Source organism: Schistocerca americana, chromosome 7 (assembly GCF_021461395.2).
Source record: "Schistocerca americana isolate TAMUIC-IGC-003095 chromosome 7, iqSchAmer2.1, whole genome shotgun sequence".
In the NCBI taxonomy this organism is placed as follows: Eukaryota; Metazoa; Arthropoda; class Insecta; order Orthoptera; family Acrididae; genus Schistocerca; species Schistocerca americana.
In genome coordinates this window covers 44,044,236-44,064,502 of record NC_060125.1, presented here as the reverse complement: position 1 = coordinate 44,064,502, position 20,267 = coordinate 44,044,236, and the positions used below count along the sequence as shown (strand labels likewise).

The 20,267-nt window shown below is 46.5% G+C and overlaps 29 non-coding genes across 29 annotated transcripts; all 29 read right to left on the bottom strand.

Moving 5' to 3' along the window:
• Positions 1-6,069: 6,069 nt before the first annotated feature.
• On the bottom strand, positions 6,070-6,142 carry Trnar-gcg. The gene has a single exon. It is a non-coding gene; the product is annotated as a tRNA-Arg (tRNA).
• Positions 6,143-6,639: 497 nt separating this feature from the next.
• On the bottom strand, positions 6,640-6,711 carry Trnat-agu. Its single transcript has one exon. It is a non-coding gene; the product is annotated as a tRNA-Thr (tRNA).
• A 337-nt stretch (positions 6,712-7,048) lies between these two features.
• On the bottom strand, positions 7,049-7,121 carry Trnak-cuu. Its single transcript has one exon. It is a non-coding gene; the product is annotated as a tRNA-Lys (tRNA).
• Positions 7,122-7,573: 452 nt separating this feature from the next.
• Positions 7,574-7,646, bottom strand: Trnar-ucg. The gene has a single exon. It is a non-coding gene; the product is annotated as a tRNA-Arg (tRNA).
• A 497-nt stretch (positions 7,647-8,143) lies between these two features.
• Trnat-agu lies at positions 8,144-8,215 on the bottom strand. The gene has a single exon. It is a non-coding gene; the product is annotated as a tRNA-Thr (tRNA).
• A 337-nt stretch (positions 8,216-8,552) lies between these two features.
• Trnak-cuu lies at positions 8,553-8,625 on the bottom strand. The gene has a single exon. It is a non-coding gene; the product is annotated as a tRNA-Lys (tRNA).
• A 452-nt stretch (positions 8,626-9,077) lies between these two features.
• On the bottom strand, positions 9,078-9,150 carry Trnar-ucg. Its single transcript has one exon. It is a non-coding gene; the product is annotated as a tRNA-Arg (tRNA).
• Positions 9,151-9,647: 497 nt separating this feature from the next.
• On the bottom strand, positions 9,648-9,719 carry Trnat-agu. Its single transcript has one exon. It is a non-coding gene; the product is annotated as a tRNA-Thr (tRNA).
• A 337-nt stretch (positions 9,720-10,056) lies between these two features.
• Positions 10,057-10,129, bottom strand: Trnak-cuu. The gene has a single exon. It is a non-coding gene; the product is annotated as a tRNA-Lys (tRNA).
• Positions 10,130-10,581: 452 nt separating this feature from the next.
• On the bottom strand, positions 10,582-10,654 carry Trnar-ucg. The gene has a single exon. It is a non-coding gene; the product is annotated as a tRNA-Arg (tRNA).
• Positions 10,655-11,151: 497 nt separating this feature from the next.
• On the bottom strand, positions 11,152-11,223 carry Trnat-agu. Its single transcript has one exon. It is a non-coding gene; the product is annotated as a tRNA-Thr (tRNA).
• A 337-nt stretch (positions 11,224-11,560) lies between these two features.
• On the bottom strand, positions 11,561-11,633 carry Trnak-cuu. The gene has a single exon. It is a non-coding gene; the product is annotated as a tRNA-Lys (tRNA).
• Positions 11,634-12,085: 452 nt separating this feature from the next.
• On the bottom strand, positions 12,086-12,158 carry Trnar-ucg. The gene has a single exon. It is a non-coding gene; the product is annotated as a tRNA-Arg (tRNA).
• Positions 12,159-12,655: 497 nt separating this feature from the next.
• Trnat-agu lies at positions 12,656-12,727 on the bottom strand. Its single transcript has one exon. It is a non-coding gene; the product is annotated as a tRNA-Thr (tRNA).
• Positions 12,728-13,064: 337 nt separating this feature from the next.
• Positions 13,065-13,137, bottom strand: Trnak-cuu. Its single transcript has one exon. It is a non-coding gene; the product is annotated as a tRNA-Lys (tRNA).
• Positions 13,138-13,589: 452 nt separating this feature from the next.
• Trnar-ucg lies at positions 13,590-13,662 on the bottom strand. Its single transcript has one exon. It is a non-coding gene; the product is annotated as a tRNA-Arg (tRNA).
• A 497-nt stretch (positions 13,663-14,159) lies between these two features.
• On the bottom strand, positions 14,160-14,231 carry Trnat-agu. The gene has a single exon. It is a non-coding gene; the product is annotated as a tRNA-Thr (tRNA).
• A 337-nt stretch (positions 14,232-14,568) lies between these two features.
• Positions 14,569-14,641, bottom strand: Trnak-cuu. Its single transcript has one exon. It is a non-coding gene; the product is annotated as a tRNA-Lys (tRNA).
• Positions 14,642-15,093: 452 nt separating this feature from the next.
• Trnar-ucg lies at positions 15,094-15,166 on the bottom strand. The gene has a single exon. It is a non-coding gene; the product is annotated as a tRNA-Arg (tRNA).
• A 500-nt stretch (positions 15,167-15,666) lies between these two features.
• Trnat-agu lies at positions 15,667-15,738 on the bottom strand. The gene has a single exon. It is a non-coding gene; the product is annotated as a tRNA-Thr (tRNA).
• A 337-nt stretch (positions 15,739-16,075) lies between these two features.
• On the bottom strand, positions 16,076-16,148 carry Trnak-cuu. The gene has a single exon. It is a non-coding gene; the product is annotated as a tRNA-Lys (tRNA).
• Positions 16,149-16,600: 452 nt separating this feature from the next.
• On the bottom strand, positions 16,601-16,673 carry Trnar-ucg. Its single transcript has one exon. It is a non-coding gene; the product is annotated as a tRNA-Arg (tRNA).
• Positions 16,674-17,170: 497 nt separating this feature from the next.
• Positions 17,171-17,242, bottom strand: Trnat-agu. The gene has a single exon. It is a non-coding gene; the product is annotated as a tRNA-Thr (tRNA).
• A 337-nt stretch (positions 17,243-17,579) lies between these two features.
• Positions 17,580-17,652, bottom strand: Trnak-cuu. Its single transcript has one exon. It is a non-coding gene; the product is annotated as a tRNA-Lys (tRNA).
• A 452-nt stretch (positions 17,653-18,104) lies between these two features.
• Positions 18,105-18,177, bottom strand: Trnar-ucg. Its single transcript has one exon. It is a non-coding gene; the product is annotated as a tRNA-Arg (tRNA).
• A 500-nt stretch (positions 18,178-18,677) lies between these two features.
• On the bottom strand, positions 18,678-18,749 carry Trnat-agu. Its single transcript has one exon. It is a non-coding gene; the product is annotated as a tRNA-Thr (tRNA).
• A 337-nt stretch (positions 18,750-19,086) lies between these two features.
• Trnak-cuu lies at positions 19,087-19,159 on the bottom strand. The gene has a single exon. It is a non-coding gene; the product is annotated as a tRNA-Lys (tRNA).
• A 452-nt stretch (positions 19,160-19,611) lies between these two features.
• Positions 19,612-19,684, bottom strand: Trnar-ucg. Its single transcript has one exon. It is a non-coding gene; the product is annotated as a tRNA-Arg (tRNA).
• Positions 19,685-20,181: 497 nt separating this feature from the next.
• Trnat-agu lies at positions 20,182-20,253 on the bottom strand. The gene has a single exon. It is a non-coding gene; the product is annotated as a tRNA-Thr (tRNA).
• Positions 20,254-20,267: the final 14 nt, after the last annotated feature.

Here is a 20,267-nt window from a genome sequence, read left to right as displayed (position 1 = left end):
TTTTTTTTTTTTTTTTTTTTTTTTCTTTTTTTCTTTTTTTCACATGCTCGACTGTGCGCAGACGCCTGTGGCGTAGCTCTTGGGTCCTGAGTCAGACGCAGTAGTTCCAAGAAAACTCTCCTGATCGGCACTGTGCCGAAAATTTCGCTACACAACCCCTTTGTCTTGCTTGAGCTTCAGGTAGACGCCGGTTTGCAGCCAGGAAGCGCACAGCAGCAACTTTCAACTAGTTTTGTAGTACTCAAACAACACAGTAAAACAGCATGCATCTTTTGCAGAACTGGAAAACCTCGACCGTGACAGGATTCGAACCTGCAATCTTCGGATCCGAAGTCCGACGCCTTATCCATTTTTTTTTTTTTTTTTTTTTTACCTCTCGAATGCTCTACGACTTTTTTTTTTTTTTATTTTTAATTTTTTTGTTTTTATTACGCCTTAACCACTTTTTTTTTGAACCACTTTTTATTAAAATTTTTTATAAGTAATAGGCAGAAGGAGGCAAAGTGGGCAGGGGTCAAGAATAATCTGAGGCCTGGCCACAATGTCTCCACCATACCCATCACTGATTTTCGACCTTGTCGCTCCTATGATCCAAAAATACAACTGCCCACTTTAGCAAATTTATTTTTTTTGTTTTTTTAATGTTTTTAATTTTTTTTTGTTTTTAATTTTTTTTAATTATTGTTTCCTCTTTTTTGTGGTTTTTTATATTATCATGATTAAATGAAAGGAATTCGTTCGTGAAATAAGTAATGCCTCTCCATGTGCATAAAATGAAAATATAACTCAATCTTCTACTTGTTGTTCCTGCCTTCATTTTTTTTTTTTAATTTTTTTAAATTTTTTATTTGTTGTCGTTTTTGACCATTTTGTCATAGTGGAAAATCAACAAAAATGAAAGTATAAGAAATGAAACAGACAATAATTCTGCACATAGTAATATAGTCACTCAATACTGTGTGCTTTAGGTTGATGGTGTTTAGCCTATCCCCATTCTATCAAATATAATTTGTAGCATATTACCATATTTCTTCTTGTGGTCTGCATACGTATGTATTTTGTGGTATTTGCACTGTAAGTATATCTTGAAATCTGTAACGGTGTCAGTTCCAGCGTCATGAGTTACGTAAGTTACATAATTCCCTAGGAGCCAATAGACGGCATTATTCTTCGTCTCTGGAAAATAACGGTCTTGTGGTCTGTGCAGCACTGACAGCGAGATGTACTGAGGTGAAGACCTTGTAATGAGAGCTATTTGCACCTTGAGCCAATTCCAGATATGTATATTGCCGCCGCAAGTGTATCGATGGATAATTGTGTCCACTAGTCGACATCGTTGACATAGATTGGTGTCACTGAGGCCAATTTCATATAGTCTTTCGTTGGTGCTAATGATATTATTAACGGCGTTGTACCATGCTGTTCTTATGTCAGAAGATAAAACTTTTAAATTGATGTTTTGCCAGATAGCAGTCCAGTGTATGTGAGGAAACTGTCTCTCTACTTTATTCTTTCCTTCACATGTCTCCCAGACCCGCATAATATCTCTTGACGTTAGTTGACGTAGCCGTGTAACTTCGTCCCTCAAGTAGCTAAGTTCAATATAAAAGGCTCGCACGTGCTGGAGACGATTGTTAATTTTTTGCACATCAATAGGAGGCTGCAGGCTGCGAGGTTTTAGAATTTCAAAAAGTCGGCTTGAAATACTTTCCGGTACTTCTCTAATGATAGTTAGTTGCCTTTTGACGAAGAGTGCAGAGGCTTTGTTGGTGATATTGATGAGACCTAAACCACCATTCCGGGGATGTAAGGTAGCCACTTTGGCGGTTACTCGAAACAGTTCTCCTTTCCACAGAAAATTTGTGATTCTGGACGTTATGTTCTTGGCTATCATTTTGGGTAGTGGAAAGAGCTGAGCGGTGTGGTATGCTGTAGCTAAGATACACGTGTTGATGTACTTAATCCTCTGAATCTGATTCATATTCCGTGATAAATTTTCCATTATAGCACCCTGCACTTTCCGTGCCGCAGCTTTCCAATTCAACGCAGTCATTTTCATTGGGCATGCGGTCAATGTGACACCAAGCGTCGTATGCTGCCTGACCAGCTTTGCCCACTCTACGTTTATGTGCTCAAAACCCCTAAGATGTAAAATTTTGCTTTTCTTTTCATTTGAATTTGCCCCAGACGCACTGCAGTAAGTCTGAATCACTGCAGCTAACGTAGCTACATCGTCATTATTTCTGATTATGACGCCTACATCATCAGCATAAGCTTTTATAGCTGTTTTGCACCCTGACAGTGTTATACCTGTTAATTTATCGTGAATACGTTTAAGAAATGGGTCCAGTGAAATGGCAAATAGTGACATAGAAAGGGGGCTTCCCTGAGGAACACCGCGTCGTATTTGGAATTTTCTCGTAGCCTGACTGTTAACTGCTATGCATGCGTTTATTCCTGTCGCCACGTTTTTTATTACGTTTAAGGCTCGCTCCTGGAAACCGAGCTTTTTTAACGTCTTGAAAAGGTAGATATGATTCACGAGATCGAATGCTTTATGAAAATCCAGGAAAACCAGGGCACATTTGATGTTAGTGACGGAAGTGATTGCAATTATATCCCGAAATTCCGCTAAATTGTGAAACAGAGTTTTACCTGCAATGCAGTGTTGATACGGACTAATCAGTCTATTTGCTAAGGATGAAATTTTCTTGTTGAGAATTCTTGCTATTATTTTATAGTCCGCATTGAGCAACGAAATCGGTCGGAAGTTAGTAAGATCTTTGTGTCCTTTAGTTTTGGGGATAAGGACTATTTTACTTTCTTTAAATTCAGAGGGTATCATTGCGCCCTGAAGAACTTCATTTACAATCGCTGTAATTGTCCCTCCCACTATCGGCCAATAGCGGACATAAAATTCTGCAGGTAGACCATCAGGACCTGGGGATTTTTTCAGAGGGGAGGTACACAGAGTCACATAAACGTCCTCATTACAGACGTGCGACAGGAAGGTAACGTTGTCATCATCCGTCAGCTGTGGCACAAGAAAGTCGAGGAAATCATCAATAGATTCCTCGCAGCTGGAATTTTCGGAATATAGGTTATCGAAGTAGCGATAGATCTCATTCAAAATATCTTTCTGTGTCCTAAGACTTGTACCATTCGCCGTCCGTAATTCGTCGATAAGCATTGTTCTTCTGTTTTGAGCGTGCTTCAGAAGGTGGTATAGGGAAGTTGTTTCGTCCTCTGAGACAGATTTCGCCTTGGATTTTATTTTAAGTCCTTCCAGTTGATGCCTCTTAATGCTGAGTAATTTAGCCTTAATTTTTTTGATATCTGTCAGGCGAAGATGTGAACCAGATGTTTGACCATATAGCTCTCTGAGTACTGAGTAATAAAACTCTATAGTGTTCTTAAGATCTCTGGCCCTCTGAAAGCTATATTGCATTATCGTCTTTCTAAGTTTCGGCTTTGTCATTTTTGTCCACCATTCGACGGTAGTCGCGTATCTAGGAAGAGCACGCAGGCATAACGCCCATGCGTCTTTTATCTGATCTTCTAATTCACTGTCTTGTAACAGCGAGACATTTAAATTCCACTGGTTTTTGAAGCGGCGTATTGGCTGCGCTTGTAAATTTATACAGGCCAACACACCGGAATGGTCCGAAAAGTAGACAGGAACCGTTTCTGTTTTCAATAAAGCCGTTTCGAGATTGTCGGTAATGTAGAATCTGTCGATTCTGCTGCATGCATTGGAAGTTGCATAAGTGTACTCGACAACAGCAGGGTGTTTGCATTCCCAAGCATCCTTTAGCTTTAAGCTAGTGACGAGATGTTTTAATTCAGCAGAATAATTAAAATTTGGACTCTGATCTTTCCTGCTGAGGACGCAATTAAAATCACCCCCCATTATAAGGTGACTGGGGTTTTTGCGTAATAAGTATATTACCTCGTCTTTAAAAAATCGTGTTCTGTCAGATCTATGTGAGCTGCCGGAAGGGGCATACAAGTTAATAAGGGACACGTCATAAATCTTGAGCCCTATTCCCCTTCCAGATTCCAGTCGTTCTACTTCCGTTACTGGAATCCCATCCCGGATTAAAAAAGCTGTCCCCACGCTAGTTTCGTGGGAGACATTTAGGTGAGCAACATACCCGGGAATATTTAAATCCGACGTGACAACTTCCTGCAGCAGGGCTATATCAGTTCCCGAGTCATATAAAAATTCTTTTAGCGCTGCTATTTTCAATGCCGACCGTATTTTGTTAATATTGACAGTAGCAATAGTATAACACTGGGTCATTGCGTTATTACTCGTTGGATGTTAGGACAGTGAATAAATAACATGCGACTAAATTATTACTTAGGAGACACAGAAAATTTAGACAGAACAGAACGTCCCATTGAGAGGTTGCTAATTACAGTATTAGTGCAGTCTAGGTTTGAGATTTCCCTCCTGAATCAGTAGAAGATTGATTATCAGGAAGTTCCTCAGGAGATTCTTTCAATGACCCGTGCCTGACAGTTTCGTAACGCACATTTCGGGGTTTCGTGTCACTTTTCACGCTCTTTAACTTCGCTTGATTACGAGGAGCATTGACATTCGGTTGTGGCTTTAACTTCCTTCGTGGAGCATCCGAAGGCTCTGTGACGGGTTTTGTGGTGGTCGGTTGTGACGCCGATCCCGTCGGGTCGTCCAACTGTACGACACGGCCTGTACTGCTTAGCCCTGTCGTGTGGTCAGTACCCTTCGGGGAAGCACTAGCCGTTACAGAGGGTTGATCCAGACACACTAATTGTTCCTCGTGACTGTCAGGAGGCTGCTCGTCTTTGCAAACTGTGTCCCCTCCTGATGTTTCGCGGTTATTGCTAGAAACATCCCCGTTTTCGCAGTTTCCCACCAATTGGTTACGTTCTGATTGTTTACAAGCTTCCATCTGCATTTCCTGGAGTTGTGGCATTACTTCCTCCTCGCATTGTTTTTGTTTGCGTGCGGAGTGAGATTTGTCAGACAACTCGTCGTCAGAACAGCTATCAGTTATCTCATGGGGCCGTTTTTTTGTCTGCAATTCGGATGATGCGGGGATGTCAACATCAGCCTTTTTATCTAAACATGGAAATTGAGTAATATCATTTACGGATAAATCAGAGTGGTTTGCTTGGGCAGTATCCACACCCAGCGGGATAGATACATTATTTGGCAAGACATCGTTTAGGGTAAGTTTCTGGCGTTGCGTTAGATTGCTTTTCAATACAAAAACCCGCCGCGGACAATCCTGTCTAAAGTGGCCAGACTCATTACAAACATGACAGGTCGGTACTTGACCTGAATACACAATTTGCGCCCTGTAGCCATTTACAAATATATGAGACGGAATATTGGTCTTGATGTCCATCTCCACAGATCGAATTCCGTTAAAACACTGCAGTTTGTAGTGACGAGACCAACGTTCATTATTAACAGATTTCACGTCACCATACTTGCAAAGCGTATCCTTAATTAAATCATTATCAATTTCAATAGGTAAGTTAAGCACGCGAACGGTAGTGTAAACAATATCAGCTCGCCAGATCCGAACTTTGCTCTTCGAGCCGTCTCTGTGAATGAATTCTACTTCACTACCCCACTTTGCTAAAAGTCTATCTATCGTCACCGAGCTCTCAAACTTAACAAAAATACAGTATTTATCATTGTCTAACTGCATTGTATGGACGGAATCAGAGTTGACACCAATTACCTCAGTAATCCAATCGTGTATTTCCAGTGACGTTGGCTGGATATGACGGGTTTCCTTGTCGAAAGCGAAGACCAGTGTGTTTTTCCTGACGTTCGTAGACATGATTCAGAACAGGGATGAAACTCCGGTTAAAAAACCGAAATTCCGGCGAGTGACAGAACGGTGATGAAACACCCAAACACTAACGACGATACACAAACACGAAGATGAACGGAAAGCCAGCAAAGGAGACAACAGCAGAACACGTATGTAAACAACACAATCGGAGCGCAGCAGTACACACGTCCACACGGTAGCACAGCTGAAGCGCGACTACAGAATTGGAAAAACACGACCGTGACAGGATTCGAACCTGCAATCTTCGGATCCGCAGTCCGACGCCTTATCCATTAGGCCACACGGTCACTGGCCGCCAAGTATTCCTTACATTCGTGTCATCTCGAAACGCTCATACCGCTGAGGAATTGTGTTTTCGTTCTACACAGCCGCTGCCTCTTGCTGCTTCCCACCCATTCGTTACATGCAAGCCTTTACGAGACCGACCAAGTAGAGATTGGGAATCAAGACCACACACTTTGTGCATTCGAAATCGAAGGCAGGGCGTCCCTCGCCGCATTTGCTACGATGGCGATTTGCTACTTCTGCAGAAGCGGCGGCGTCGACGACGACGACGACGCTCGCGAGAGGCTCTGTGATATTTGAAAAACACATGTAAAAAATATAATTCAGACTGCCGCCTCCCACCCTACGCTGTACCGCTTTGGAAAATGCTTTATCTGCGACATTCGCCTCAATCACATCTGAGAGTAATTCTAAATAAAACACCTGTTGCTAATTGTTCGTCGTTCCAGACACTGCTTGCTATACGGCCACGACGCGCAACTGATTTCGAAAATTCGTTTGCCTCCTGTGAGGATCGAACTCACGACCCCTGGTTTACTAGACCAGTGCTCTGCCACTGAGCTAAAGAGGCGCGGCCTAGCGGTAGTTTTGCGTACTTCGTGCTTACGCTCGTCTGGATCATCAGGCTTAAGCTGACAACACTTCATATTACCGACTAATATTTGCAGCTATGGCGCACCATTACTGCTTGGCTACACATCTCACACGTAACCGATGTGCTCTCCAACCAACACCACTTACATTTCAGAACATGTCTTTGACACATGTCTACGAAATCACCTTCACCTTCAGATACACTTCCTTGCGACTGATGGAGACGTAGGCAAAGTTTTAAGTTGCTATTTCCATTACGTCACATTGATCAGAGAAACGGTAATTTACATCTGCAGCGGAACAAAATTACGTCCCGCCCAGCGTGGGGCTCGAACCCACGACCCTGAGATTAAGAGTCTCATGCTCTACCGACAGAGCTAGCCGGGCTGCGTCGGTGACTACGTGTCGGGTCGCACGACACACAGTTCTCGTTTCGGTGGGGTGGTCCCATACAGAATCTCTCCATGCTGCCTAATGTTTTCCTAGCGTCACACACGTCACGTACTTCAGTTTTATTTCATAATCATTTCTGAGAGGTGCAGGAATTGCATGAAAACCTGCAGCGCTAGTGGTGTCAAAATTAACACACATATTTGATTTGACTCAGAAGCCGAACGGGTTACTTTCCGACGCTGTCTTAGATGCGCAAATGCCAGCCAAAACTCGCGGTGACGGCACTCAGCCGACCATTTCGCTAGATAACACCGTTCTGGCTGTGTGTGTATCAAGCTCAAGTGCATCTCCAAGCAGGAAATGGACAACAGCAACATTCAGACGATTTCGTACTGCTCAATAGCTACACTAAAACGGTGTGTTTCTTTTGCAGAATTGGAAAAACACGACCGTGACAGGATTCGAACCTGCAATCTTCGGATCCGAAGTCCGACGCCTTATCCATTAGGCCACACGGTCACTGGCCGCCAAGTATTCCTTACATTCGTGTCATCTCGAAACGCTCATACCGCTGAGGAATTGTGTTTTCGTTCTACACAGCCGCTGCCTCTTGCTGCTTCCCACCCATTCGTTACATGCAAGCCTTTACGAGACCGACCAAGTAGAGATTGGGAATCAAGACCACACACTTTGTGCATTCGAAATCGAAGGCAGGGCGTCCCTCGCCGCATTTGCTACGATGGCGATTTGCTACTTCTGCAGAAGCGGCGGCGTCGACGACGACGACGACGCTCGCGAGAGGCTCTGTGATATTTGAAAAACACATGTAAAAAATATAATTCAGACTGCCGCCTCCCACCCTACGCTGTACCGCTTTGGAAAATGCTTTATCTGCGACATTCGCCTCAATCACATCTGAGAGTAATTCTAAATAAAACACCTGTTGCTAATTGTTCGTCGTTCCAGACACTGCTTGCTATACGGCCACGACGCGCAACTGATTTCGAAAATTCGTTTGCCTCCTGTGAGGATCGAACTCACGACCCCTGGTTTACTAGACCAGTGCTCTGCCACTGAGCTAAAGAGGCGCGGCCTAGCGGTAGTTTTGCGTACTTCGTGCTTACGCTCGTCTGGATCATCAGGCTTAAGCTGACAACACTTCATATTACCGACTAATATTTGCAGCTATGGCGCACCATTACTGCTTGGCTACACATCTCACACGTAACCGATGTGCTCTCCAACCAACACCACTTACATTTCAGAACATGTCTTTGACACATGTCTACGAAATCACCTTCACCTTCAGATACACTTCCTTGCGACTGATGGAGACGTAGGCAAAGTTTTAAGTTGCTATTTCCATTACGTCACATTGATCAGAGAAACGGTAATTTACATCTGCAGCGGAACAAAATTACGTCCCGCCCAGCGTGGGGCTCGAACCCACGACCCTGAGATTAAGAGTCTCATGCTCTACCGACAGAGCTAGCCGGGCTGCGTCGGTGACTACGTGTCGGGTCGCACGACACACAGTTCTCGTTTCGGTGGGGTGGTCCCATACAGAATCTCTCCATGCTGCCTAATGTTTTCCTAGCGTCACACACGTCACGTACTTCAGTTTTATTTCATAATCATTTCTGAGAGGTACAGGAATTGCATGAAAACCTGCAGCGCTAGTGGTGTCAAAATTAACACACATATTTGATTTGACTCAGAAGCCGAACGGGTTACTTTCCGACGCTGTCTTAGATGCGCAAATGCCAGCCAAAACTCGCGGTGACGGCACTCAGCCGACCATTTCGCTAGATAACACCGTTCTGGCTGTGTGTGTATCAAGCTCAAGTGCATCTCCAAGCAGGAAATGGACAACAGCAACAAATAGACGATTTCGTACTGCTCAATAGCTACACTAAAACGGTGTGTTTCTTTTGCAGAATTGGAAAAACACGACCGTGACAGGATTCGAACCTGCAATCTTCGGATCCGAAGTCCGACGCCTTATCCATTAGGCCACACGGTCACTGGCCGCCAAGTATTCCTTACATTCGTGTCATCTCGAAACGCTCATACCGCTGAGGAATTGTGTTTTCGTTCTACACAGCCGCTGCCTCTTGCTGCTTCCCACCCATTCGTTACATGCAAGCCTTTACGAGACCGACCAAGTAGAGATTGGGAATCAAGACCACACACTTTGTGCATTCGAAATCGAAGGCAGGGCGTCCCTCGCCGCATTTCCTACGATGGCGATTTGCTACTTCTGCAGAAGCGGCGGCGTCGACGACGACGACGACGCTCGCGAGAGGCTCTGTGATATTTGAAAAACACATGTAAAAAATATAATTCAGACTGCCGCCTCCCACCCTACGCTGTACCGCTTTGGAAAATGCTTTATCTGCGACATTCGCCTCAATCACATCTGAGAGTAATTCTAAATAAAACACCTGTTGCTAATTGTTCGTCGTTCCAGACACTGCTTGCTATACGGCCACGACGCGCAACTGATTTCGAAAATTCGTTTGCCTCCTGTGAGGATCGAACTCACGACCCCTGGTTTACTAGACCAGTGCTCTGCCACTGAGCTAAAGAGGCGCGGCCTAGCGGTAGTTTTGCGTACTTCGTGCTTACGCTCGTCTGGATCATCAGGCTTAAGCTGACAACACTTCATATTACCGACTAATATTTGCAGCTATGGCGCACCATTACTGCTTGGCTACACATCTCACACGTAACCGATGTGCTCTCCAACCAACACCACTTACATTTCAGAACATGTCTTTGACACATGTCTACGAAATCACCTTCACCTTCAGATACACTTCCTTGCGACTGATGGAGACGTAGGCAAAGTTTTAAGTTGCTATTTCCATTACGTCACATTGATCAGAGAAACGGTAATTTACATCTGCAGCGGAACAAAATTACGTCCCGCCCAGCGTGGGGCTCGAACCCACGACCCTGAGATTAAGAGTCTCATGCTCTACCGACAGAGCTAGCCGGGCTGCGTCGGTGACTACGTGTCGGGTCGCACGACACACAGTTCTCGTTTCGGTGGGGTGGTCCCATACAGAATCTCTCCATGCTGCCTAATGTTTTCCTAGCGTCACACACGTCACGTACTTCAGTTTTATTTCATAATCATTTCTGAGAGGTGCAGGAATTGCATGAAAACCTGCAGCGCTAGTGGTGTCAAAATTAACACACATATTTGATTTGACTCAGAAGCCGAACGGGTTACTTTCCGACGCTGTCTTAGATGCGCAAATGCCAGCCAAAACTCGCGGTGACGGCACTCAGCCGACCATTTCGCTAGATAACACCGTTCTGGCTGTGTGTGTATCAAGCTCAAGTGCATCTCCAAGCAGGAAATGGACAACAGCAACATTCAGACGATTTCGTACTGCTCAATAGCTACACTAAAACGGTGTGTTTCTTTTGCAGAATTGGAAAAACACGACCGTGACAGGATTCGAACCTGCAATCTTCGGATCCGAAGTCCGACGCCTTATCCATTAGGCCACACGGTCACTGGCCGCCAAGTATTCCTTACATTCGTGTCATCTCGAAACGCTCATACCGCTGAGGAATTGTGTTTTCGTTCTACACAGCCGCTGCCTCTTGCTGCTTCCCACCCATTCGTTACATGCAAGCCTTTACGAGACCGACCAAGTAGAGATTGGGAATCAAGACCACACACTTTGTGCATTCGAAATCGAAGGCAGGGCGTCCCTCGCCGCATTTGCTACGATGGCGATTTGCTACTTCTGCAGAAGCGGCGGCGTCGACGACGACGACGACGCTCGCGAGAGGCTCTGTGATATTTGAAAAACACATGTAAAAAATATAATTCAGACTGCCGCCTCCCACCCTACGCTGTACCGCTTTGGAAAATGCTTTATCTGCGACATTCGCCTCAATCACATCTGAGAGTAATTCTAAATAAAACACCTGTTGCTAATTGTTCGTCGTTCCAGACACTGCTTGCTATACGGCCACGACGCGCAACTGATTTCGAAAATTCGTTTGCCTCCTGTGAGGATCGAACTCACGACCCCTGGTTTACTAGACCAGTGCTCTGCCACTGAGCTAAAGAGGCGCGGCCTAGCGGTAGTTTTGCGTACTTCGTGCTTACGCTCGTCTGGATCATCAGGCTTAAGCTGACAACACTTCATATTACCGACTAATATTTGCAGCTATGGCGCACCATTACTGCTTGGCTACACATCTCACACGTAACCGATGTGCTCTCCAACCAACACCACTTACATTTCAGAACATGTCTTTGACACATGTCTACGAAATCACCTTCACCTTCAGATACACTTCCTTGCGACTGATGGAGACGTAGGCAAAGTTTTAAGTTGCTATTTCCATTACGTCACATTGATCAGAGAAACGGTAATTTACATCTGCAGCGGAACAAAATTACGTCCCGCCCAGCGTGGGGCTCGAACCCACGACCCTGAGATTAAGAGTCTCATGCTCTACCGACAGAGCTAGCCGGGCTGCGTCGGTGACTACGTGTCGGGTCGCACGACACACAGTTCTCGTTTCGGTGGGGTGGTCCCATACAGAATCTCTCCATGCTGCCTAATGTTTTCCTAGCGTCACACACGTCACGTACTTCAGTTTTATTTCATAATCATTTCTGAGAGGTACAGGAATTGCATGAAAACCTGCAGCGCTAGTGGTGTCAAAATTAACACACATATTTGATTTGACTCAGAAGCCGAACGGGTTACTTTCCGACGCTGTCTTAGATGCGCAAATGCCAGCCAAAACTCGCGGTGACGGCACTCAGCCGACCATTTCGCTAGATAACACCGTTCTGGCTGTGTGTGTATCAAGCTCAAGTGCATCTCCAAGCAGGAAATGGACAACAGCAACAAATAGACGATTTCGTACTGCTCAATAGCTACACTAAAACGGTGTGTTTCTTTTGCAGAATTGGAAAAACACGACCGTGACAGGATTCGAACCTGCAATCTTCGGATCCGAAGTCCGACGCCTTATCCATTAGGCCACACGGTCACTGGCCGCCAAGTATTCCTTACATTCGTGTCATCTCGAAACGCTCATACCGCTGAGGAATTGTGTTTTCGTTCTACACAGCCGCTGCCTCTTGCTGCTTCCCACCCATTCGTTACATGCAAGCCTTTACGAGACCGACCAAGTAGAGATTGGGAATCAAGACCACACACTTTGTGCATTCGAAATCGAAGGCAGGGCGTCCCTCGCCGCATTTGCTACGATGGCGATTTGCTACTTCTGCAGAAGCGGCGGCGTCGACGACGACGACGACGCTCGCGAGAGGCTCTGTGATATTTGAAAAACACATGTAAAAAATATAATTCAGACTGCCGCCTCCCACCCTACGCTGTACCGCTTTGGAAAATGCTTTATCTGCGACATTCGCCTCAATCACATCTGAGAGTAATTCTAAATAAAACACCTGTTGCTAATTGTTCGTCGTTCCAGACACTGCTTGCTATACGGCCACGACGCGCAACTGATTTCGAAAATTCGTTTGCCTCCTGTGAGGATCGAACTCACGACCCCTGGTTTACTAGACCAGTGCTCTGCCACTGAGCTAAAGAGGCGCGGCCTAGCGGTAGTTTTGCGTACTTCGTGCTTACGCTCGTCTGGATCATCAGGCTTAAGCTGACAACACTTCATATTACCGACTAATATTTGCAGCTATGGCGCACCATTACTGCTTGGCTACACATCTCACACGTAACCGATGTGCTCTCCAACCAACACCACTTACATTTCAGAACATGTCTTTGACACATGTCTACGAAATCACCTTCACCTTCAGATACACTTCCTTGCGACTGATGGAGACGTAGGCAAAGTTTTAAGTTGCTATTTCCATTACGTCACATTGATCAGAGAAACGGTAATTTACATCTGCAGCGGAACAAAATTACGTCCCGCCCAGCGTGGGGCTCGAACCCACGACCCTGAGATTAAGAGTCTCATGCTCTACCGACAGAGCTAGCCGGGCTGCGTCGGTGACTACGTGTCGGGTCGCACGACACACAGTTCTCGTTTCGGTGGGGTGGTCCCATACAGAATCTCTCCATGCTGCCTAATGTTTTCCTAGCGTCACACACGTCACGTACTTCAGTTTTATTTCATAATCATTTCTGAGAGGTACAGGAATTGCATGAAAACCTGCAGCGCTAGTGGTGTCAAAATTAACACACATATTTGATTTGACTCAGAAGCCGAACGGGTTACTTTCCGACGCTGTCTTAGATGCGCAAATGCCAGCCAAAACTCGCGGTGACGGCACTCAGCCGACCATTTCGCTAGATAACACCGTTCTGGCTGTGTGTGTATCAAGCTCAAGTGCATCTCCAAGCAGGAAATGGACAACAGCAACAAATAGACGATTTCGTACTGCTCAATAGCTACACTAAAACGGTGTGTTTCTTTTGCAGAATTGGAAAAACACGACCGTGACAGGATTCGAACCTGCAATCTTCGGATCCGAAGTCCGACGCCTTATCCATTAGGCCACACGGTCACTGGCCGCCAAGTATTCCTTACATTCGTGTCATCTCGAAACGCTCATACCGCTGAGGAATTGTGTTTTCGTTCTACACAGCCGCTGCCTCTTGCTGCTTCCCACCCATTCGTTACATGCAAGCCTTTACGAGACCGACCAAGTAGAGATTGGGAATCAAGACCACACACTTTGTGCATTCGAAATCGAAGGCAGGGCGTCCCTCGCCGCATTTCCTACGATGGCGATTTGCTACTTCTGCAGAAGCGGCGGCGTCGACGACGACGACGACGCTCGCGAGAGGCTCTGTGATATTTGAAAAACACATGTAAAAAATATAATTCAGACTGCCGCCTCCCACCCTACGCTGTACCGCTTTGGAAAATGCTTTATCTGCGACATTCGCCTCAATCACATCTGAGAGTAATTCTAAATAAAACACCTGTTGCTAATTGTTCGTCGTTCCAGACACTGCTTGCTATACGGCCACGACGCGCAACTGATTTCGAAAATTCGTTTGCCTCCTGTGAGGATCGAACTCACGACCCCTGGTTTACTAGACCAGTGCTCTGCCACTGAGCTAAAGAGGCGCGGCCTAGCGGTAGTTTTGCGTACTTCGTGCTTACGCTCGTCTGGATCATCAGGCTTAAGCTGACAACACTTCATATTACCGACTAATATTTGCAGCTATGGCGCACCATTACTGCTTGGCTACACATCTCACACGTAACCGATGTGCTCTCCAACCAACACCACTTACATTTCAGAACATGTCTTTGACACATGTCTACGAAATCACCTTCACCTTCAGATACACTTCCTTGCGACTGATGGAGACGTAGGCAAAGTTTTAAGTTGCTATTTCCATTACGTCACATTGATCAGAGAAACGGTAATTTACATCTGCAGCGGAACAAAATTACGTCCCGCCCAGCGTGGGGCTCGAACCCACGACCCTGAGATTAAGAGTCTCATGCTCTACCGACAGAGCTAGCCGGGCTGCGTCGGTGACTACGTGTCGGGTCGCACGACACACAGTTCTCGTTTCGGTGGGGTGGTCCCATACAGAATCTCTCCATGCTGCCTAATGTTTTCCTAGCGTCACACACGTCACGTACTTCAGTTTTATTTCATAATCATTTCTGAGAGGTGCAGGAATTGCATGAAAACCTGCAGCGCTAGTGGTGTCAAAATTAACACACATATTTGATTTGACTCAGAAGCCGAACGGGTTACTTTCCGACGCTGTCTTAGATGCGCAAATGCCAGCCAAAACTCGCGGTGACGGCACTCAGCCGACCATTTCGCTAGATAACACCGTTCTGGCTGTGTGTGTATCAAGCTCAAGTGCATCTCCAAGCAGGAAATGGACAACAGCAACATTCAGACGATTTCGTACTGCTCAATAGCTACACTAAAACGGTGTGTTTCTTTTGCAGAATTGGAAAAACACGACCGTGACAGGATTCGAACGTGCAATCTTCGGATCCGAAGTCCGACGCCTTATCCATTAGGCCACACGGTCACTGGCCGCCAAGTATTCCTTACATTCGTGTCATCTCGAAACGCTCATACCGCTGAGTAATTGTGTTTTCGTTCTACACAGCCGCTGCCTCTTGCTGCTTCCCACCCATTCGTTACATGCAAGCCTTTACGAGACCGACCAAGTAGAGATTGGGAATCAAGACCACACACTTTGTGCATTCGAAATCGAAGGCAGGGCGTCCCTCGCCGCATTTGCTACGATGGCGATTTGCTACTTCTGCAGAAGCGGCGGCGTCGACGACGACGACGACGACGCTCGCGAGAGGCTCTGTGATATTTGAAAAACACATGTAAAAAATATAATTCAGACTGCCGCCTCCCACCCTACGCTGTACCGCTTTGGAAAATGCTTTATCTGCGACATTCGCCTCAATCACATCTGAGAGTAATTCTAAATAAAACACCTGTTGCTAATTGTTCGTCGTTCCAGACACTGCTTGCTATACGGCCACGACGCGCAACTGATTTCGAAAATTCGTTTGCCTCCTGTGAGGATCGAACTCACGACCCCTGGTTTACTAGACCAGTGCTCTGCCACTGAGCTAAAGAGGCGCGGCCTAGCGGTAGTTTTGCGTACTTCGTGCTTACGCTCGTCTGGATCATCAGGCTTAAGCTGACAACACTTCATATTACCGACTAATATTTGCAGCTATGGCGCACCATTACTGCTTGGCTACACATCTCACACGTAACCGATGTGCTCTCCAACCAACACCACTTACATTTCAGAACATGTCTTTGACACATGTCTACGAAATCACCTTCACCTTCAGATACACTTCCTTGCGACTGATGGAGACGTAGGCAAAGTTTTAAGTTGCTATTTCCATTACGTCACATTGATCAGAGAAACGGTAATTTACATCTGCAGCGGAACAAAATTACGTCCCGCCCAGCGTGGGGCTCGAACCCACGACCCTGAGATTAAGAGTCTCATGCTCTACCGACAGAGCTAGCCGGGCTGCGTCGGTGACTACGTGTCGGGTCGCACGACACACAGTTCTCGTTTCGGTGGGGTGGTCCCATACAGAATCTCTCCATGCTGCCTAATGTTTTCCTAGCGTCACACACGTCACGTACTTCAGTTTTATTTCATAATCATTTCTGAGAGGTACAGGAATTGCATGAAAACCTGCAGCGCTAGTGGTGTCAAAATTAACACACATATTTGATTTGACTCAGAAGCCGAACGGGTTACTTTCCGACGCTGTCTTAGATGCGCAAATGCCAGCCAAAACTCGCGGTGACGGCACTCAGCCGACCATTTCGCTAGATAACACCGTTCTGGCTGTGTGTGTATCAAGCTCAAGTGCATCTCCAAGCAGGAAATGGACAACAGCAACAAATAGACGATTTCGTACTGCTCAATAGCTACACTAAAACGGTGTGTTTCTTTTGCAGAATTGGAAAAACACGACCGTGACAGGATTCGAACCTGCAATCTTCGGATCCGAAGTCCGACGCCTTATCCATTAGGCCACACGGTCACTGGCCGCCAAGTATTCCTTACATTCGTGTCATCTCGAAACGCTCATACCGCTGAGGAATTGTGTTTTCGTTCTACACAGCCGCTGCCTCTTGCTGCTTCCCACCCATTCGTTACATGCAAGCCTTTACGAGACCGACCAAGTAGAGATTGGGAATCAAGACCACACACTTTGTGCATTCGAAATCGAAGGCAGGGCGTCCCTCGCCGCATTTCCTACGATGGCGATTTGCTACTTCTGCAGAAGCGGCGGCGTCGACGACGACGACGACGCTCGCGAGAGGCTCTGTGATATTTGAAAAACACATGTAAAAAATATAATTCAGACTGCCGCCTCCCACCCTACGCTGTACCGCTTTGGAAAATGCTTTATCTGCGACATTCGCCTCAATCACATCTGAGAGTAATTCTAAATAAAACACCTGTTGCTAATTGTTCGTCGTTCCAGACACTGCTTGCTATACGGCCACGACGCGCAACTGATTTCGAAAATTCGTTTGCCTCCTGTGAGGATCGAACTCACGACCCCTGGTTTACTAGACCAGTGCTCTGCCACTGAGCTAAAGAGGCGCGGCCTAGCGGTAGTTTTGCGTACTTCGTGCTTACGCTCGTCTGGATCATCAGGCTTAAGCTGACAACACTTCATATTACCGACTAATATTTGCAGCTATGGCGCACCATTACTGCTTGGCTACACATCTCACACGTAACCGATGTGCTCTCCAACCAACACCACTTACATTTCAGAACATGTCTTTGACACATGTCTACGAAATCACCTTCACCTTCAGATACACTTCCTTGCGACTGATGGAGACGTAGGCAAAGTTTTAAGTTGCTATTTCCATTACGTCACATTGATCAGAGAAACGGTAATTTACATCTGCAGCGGAACAAAATTACGTCCCGCCCAGCGTGGGGCTCGAACCCACGACCCTGAGATTAAGAGTCTCATGCTCTACCGACAGAGCTAGCCGGGCTGCGTCGGTGACTACGTGTCGGGTCGCACGACACACAGTTCTCGTTTCGGTGGGGTGGTCCCATACAGAATCTCTCCATGCTGCCTAATGTTTTCCTAGCGTCACACACGTCACGTACTTCAGTTTTATTTCATAATCATTTCTGAGAGGTGCAGGAATTGCATGAAAACCTGCAGCGCTAGTGGTGTCAAAATTAACACACATATTTGATTTGACTCAGAAGCCGAACGGGTTACTTTCCGACGCTGTCTTAGATGCGCAAATGCCAGCCAAAACTCGCGGTGACGGCACTCAGCCGACCATTTCGCTAGATAACACCGTTCTGGCTGTGTGTGTATCAAGCTCAAGTGCATCTCCAAGCAGGAAATGGACAACAGCAACATTCAGACGATTTCGTACTGCTCAATAGCTACACTAAAACGGTGTGTTTCTTTTGCAGAATTGGAAAAACACGACCGTGACAGGATTCGAACCTGCAATCTTCGGATCCGAAGTCCGACGCCTTATCCATTAGGCCACACGGTCACTGGCCGCCAAGTATTCCTTACATTCGTGTCATCTCGAAACGCTCATACCGCTGAGGAATTGTGTTTTCGTTCTACACAGCCGCTGCCTCTTGCTGCTTCCCACCCATTCGTTACATGCAAGCCTTTACGAGACCGACCAAGTAGAGATTGGGAATCAAGACCACACACTTTGTGCATTCGAAATCGAAGGCAGGGCGTCCCTCGCCGCATTTGCTACGATGGCGATTTGCTACTTCTGCAGAAGCGGCGGCGTCGACGACGACGACGACGACGCTCGCGAGAGGCTCTGTGATATTTGAAAAACACATGTAAAAAATATAATTCAGACTGCCGCCTCCCACCCTACGCTGTACCGCTTTGGAAAATGCTTTATCTGCGACATTCGCCTCAATCACATCTGAGAGTAATTCTAAATAAAACACCTGTTGCTAATTGTTCGTCGTTCCAGACACTGCTTGCTATACGGCCACGACGCGCAACTGATTTCGAAAATTCGTTTGCCTCCTGTGAGGATCGAACTCACGACCCCTGGTTTACTAGACCAGTGCTCTGCCACTGAGCTAAAGAGGCGCGGCCTAGCGGTAGTTTTGCGTACTTCGTGCTTACGCTCGTCTGGATCATCAGGCTTAAGCTGACAACACTTCATATTACCGACTAATATTTGCAGCTATGGCGCACCATTACTGCTTGGCTACACATCTCACACGTAACCGATGTGCTCTCCAACCAACACCACTTACATTTCAGAACATGTCTTTGACACATGTCTACGAAATCACCTTCACCTTCAGATACACTTCCTTGCGACTGATGGAGACGTAGGCAAAGTTTTAAGTTGCTATTTCCATTACGTCACATTGATCAGAGAAACGGTAATTTACATCTGCAGCGGAACAAAATTACGTCCCGCCCAGCGTGGGGCTCGAACCCACGACCCTGAGATTAAGAGTCTCATGCTCTACCGACAGAGCTAGCCGGGCTGCGTCGGTGACTACGTGTCGGGTCGCACGACACACAGTTCTCGTTTCGGTGGGGTGGTCCCATACAGAATCTCTCCATGCTGCCTAATGTTTTCCTAGCGTCACACACGTCACGTACTTCAGTTTTATTTCATAATCATTTCTGAGAGGTGCAGGAATTGCATGAAAACCTGCAGCGCTAGTGGTGTCAAAATTAACACACATATTTGATTTGACTCAGAAGCCGAACGGGTTACTTTCCGACGCTGTCTTAGATGCGCAAATGCCAGCCAAAACTCGCGGTGACGGCACTCAGCCGACCATTTCGCTAGATAACACCGTTCTGGCTGTGTGTGTATCAAGCTCAAGTGCATCTCCAAGCAGGAAATGGACAACAGCAACATTCAGACGATTTCGTACTGCTCAATAGCTACACTAAAACGGTGTGTTTCTTTTGCAGAATTGGAAAAACACGACCGTGACAGGATTCGAACCTGCAATCTTCGGATCCGAAGTCCGACGCCTTATCCATTAGGCCACACGGTCACTGGCCGCCAAGTATTCCTTACATTCGTGTCATCTCGAAACGCTCATACCGCTGAGGAATTGTGTTTTCGTTCTACACAGCCGCTGCCTCTTGCTGCTTCCCACCCATTCGTTACATGCAAGCCTTTACGAGACCGACCAAGTAGAGATTGGGAATCAAGACCACACACTTTGTGCATTCGAAATCGAAGGCAGGGCGTCCCTCGCCGCATTTGCTACGATGGCGATTTGCTACTTCTGCAGAAGCGGCGGCGTCGACGACGACGACGACGCTCGCGAGAGGCTCTGTGATATTTGAAAAACACATGTAAAAAATATAATTCAGACTGCCGCCTCCCACCCTACGCTGTACCGCTTTGGAAAATGCTTTATCTGCGACATTCGCCTCAATCACATCTGAGAGTAATTCTAAATAAAACACCTGTTGCTAATTGTTCGTCGTTCCAGACACTGCTTGCTATACGGCCACGACGCGCAACTGATTTCGAAAATTCGTTTGCCTCCTGTGAGGATCGAACTCACGACCCCTGGTTTACTAGACCAGTGCTCTGCCACTGAGCTAAAGAGGCGCGGCCTAGCGGTA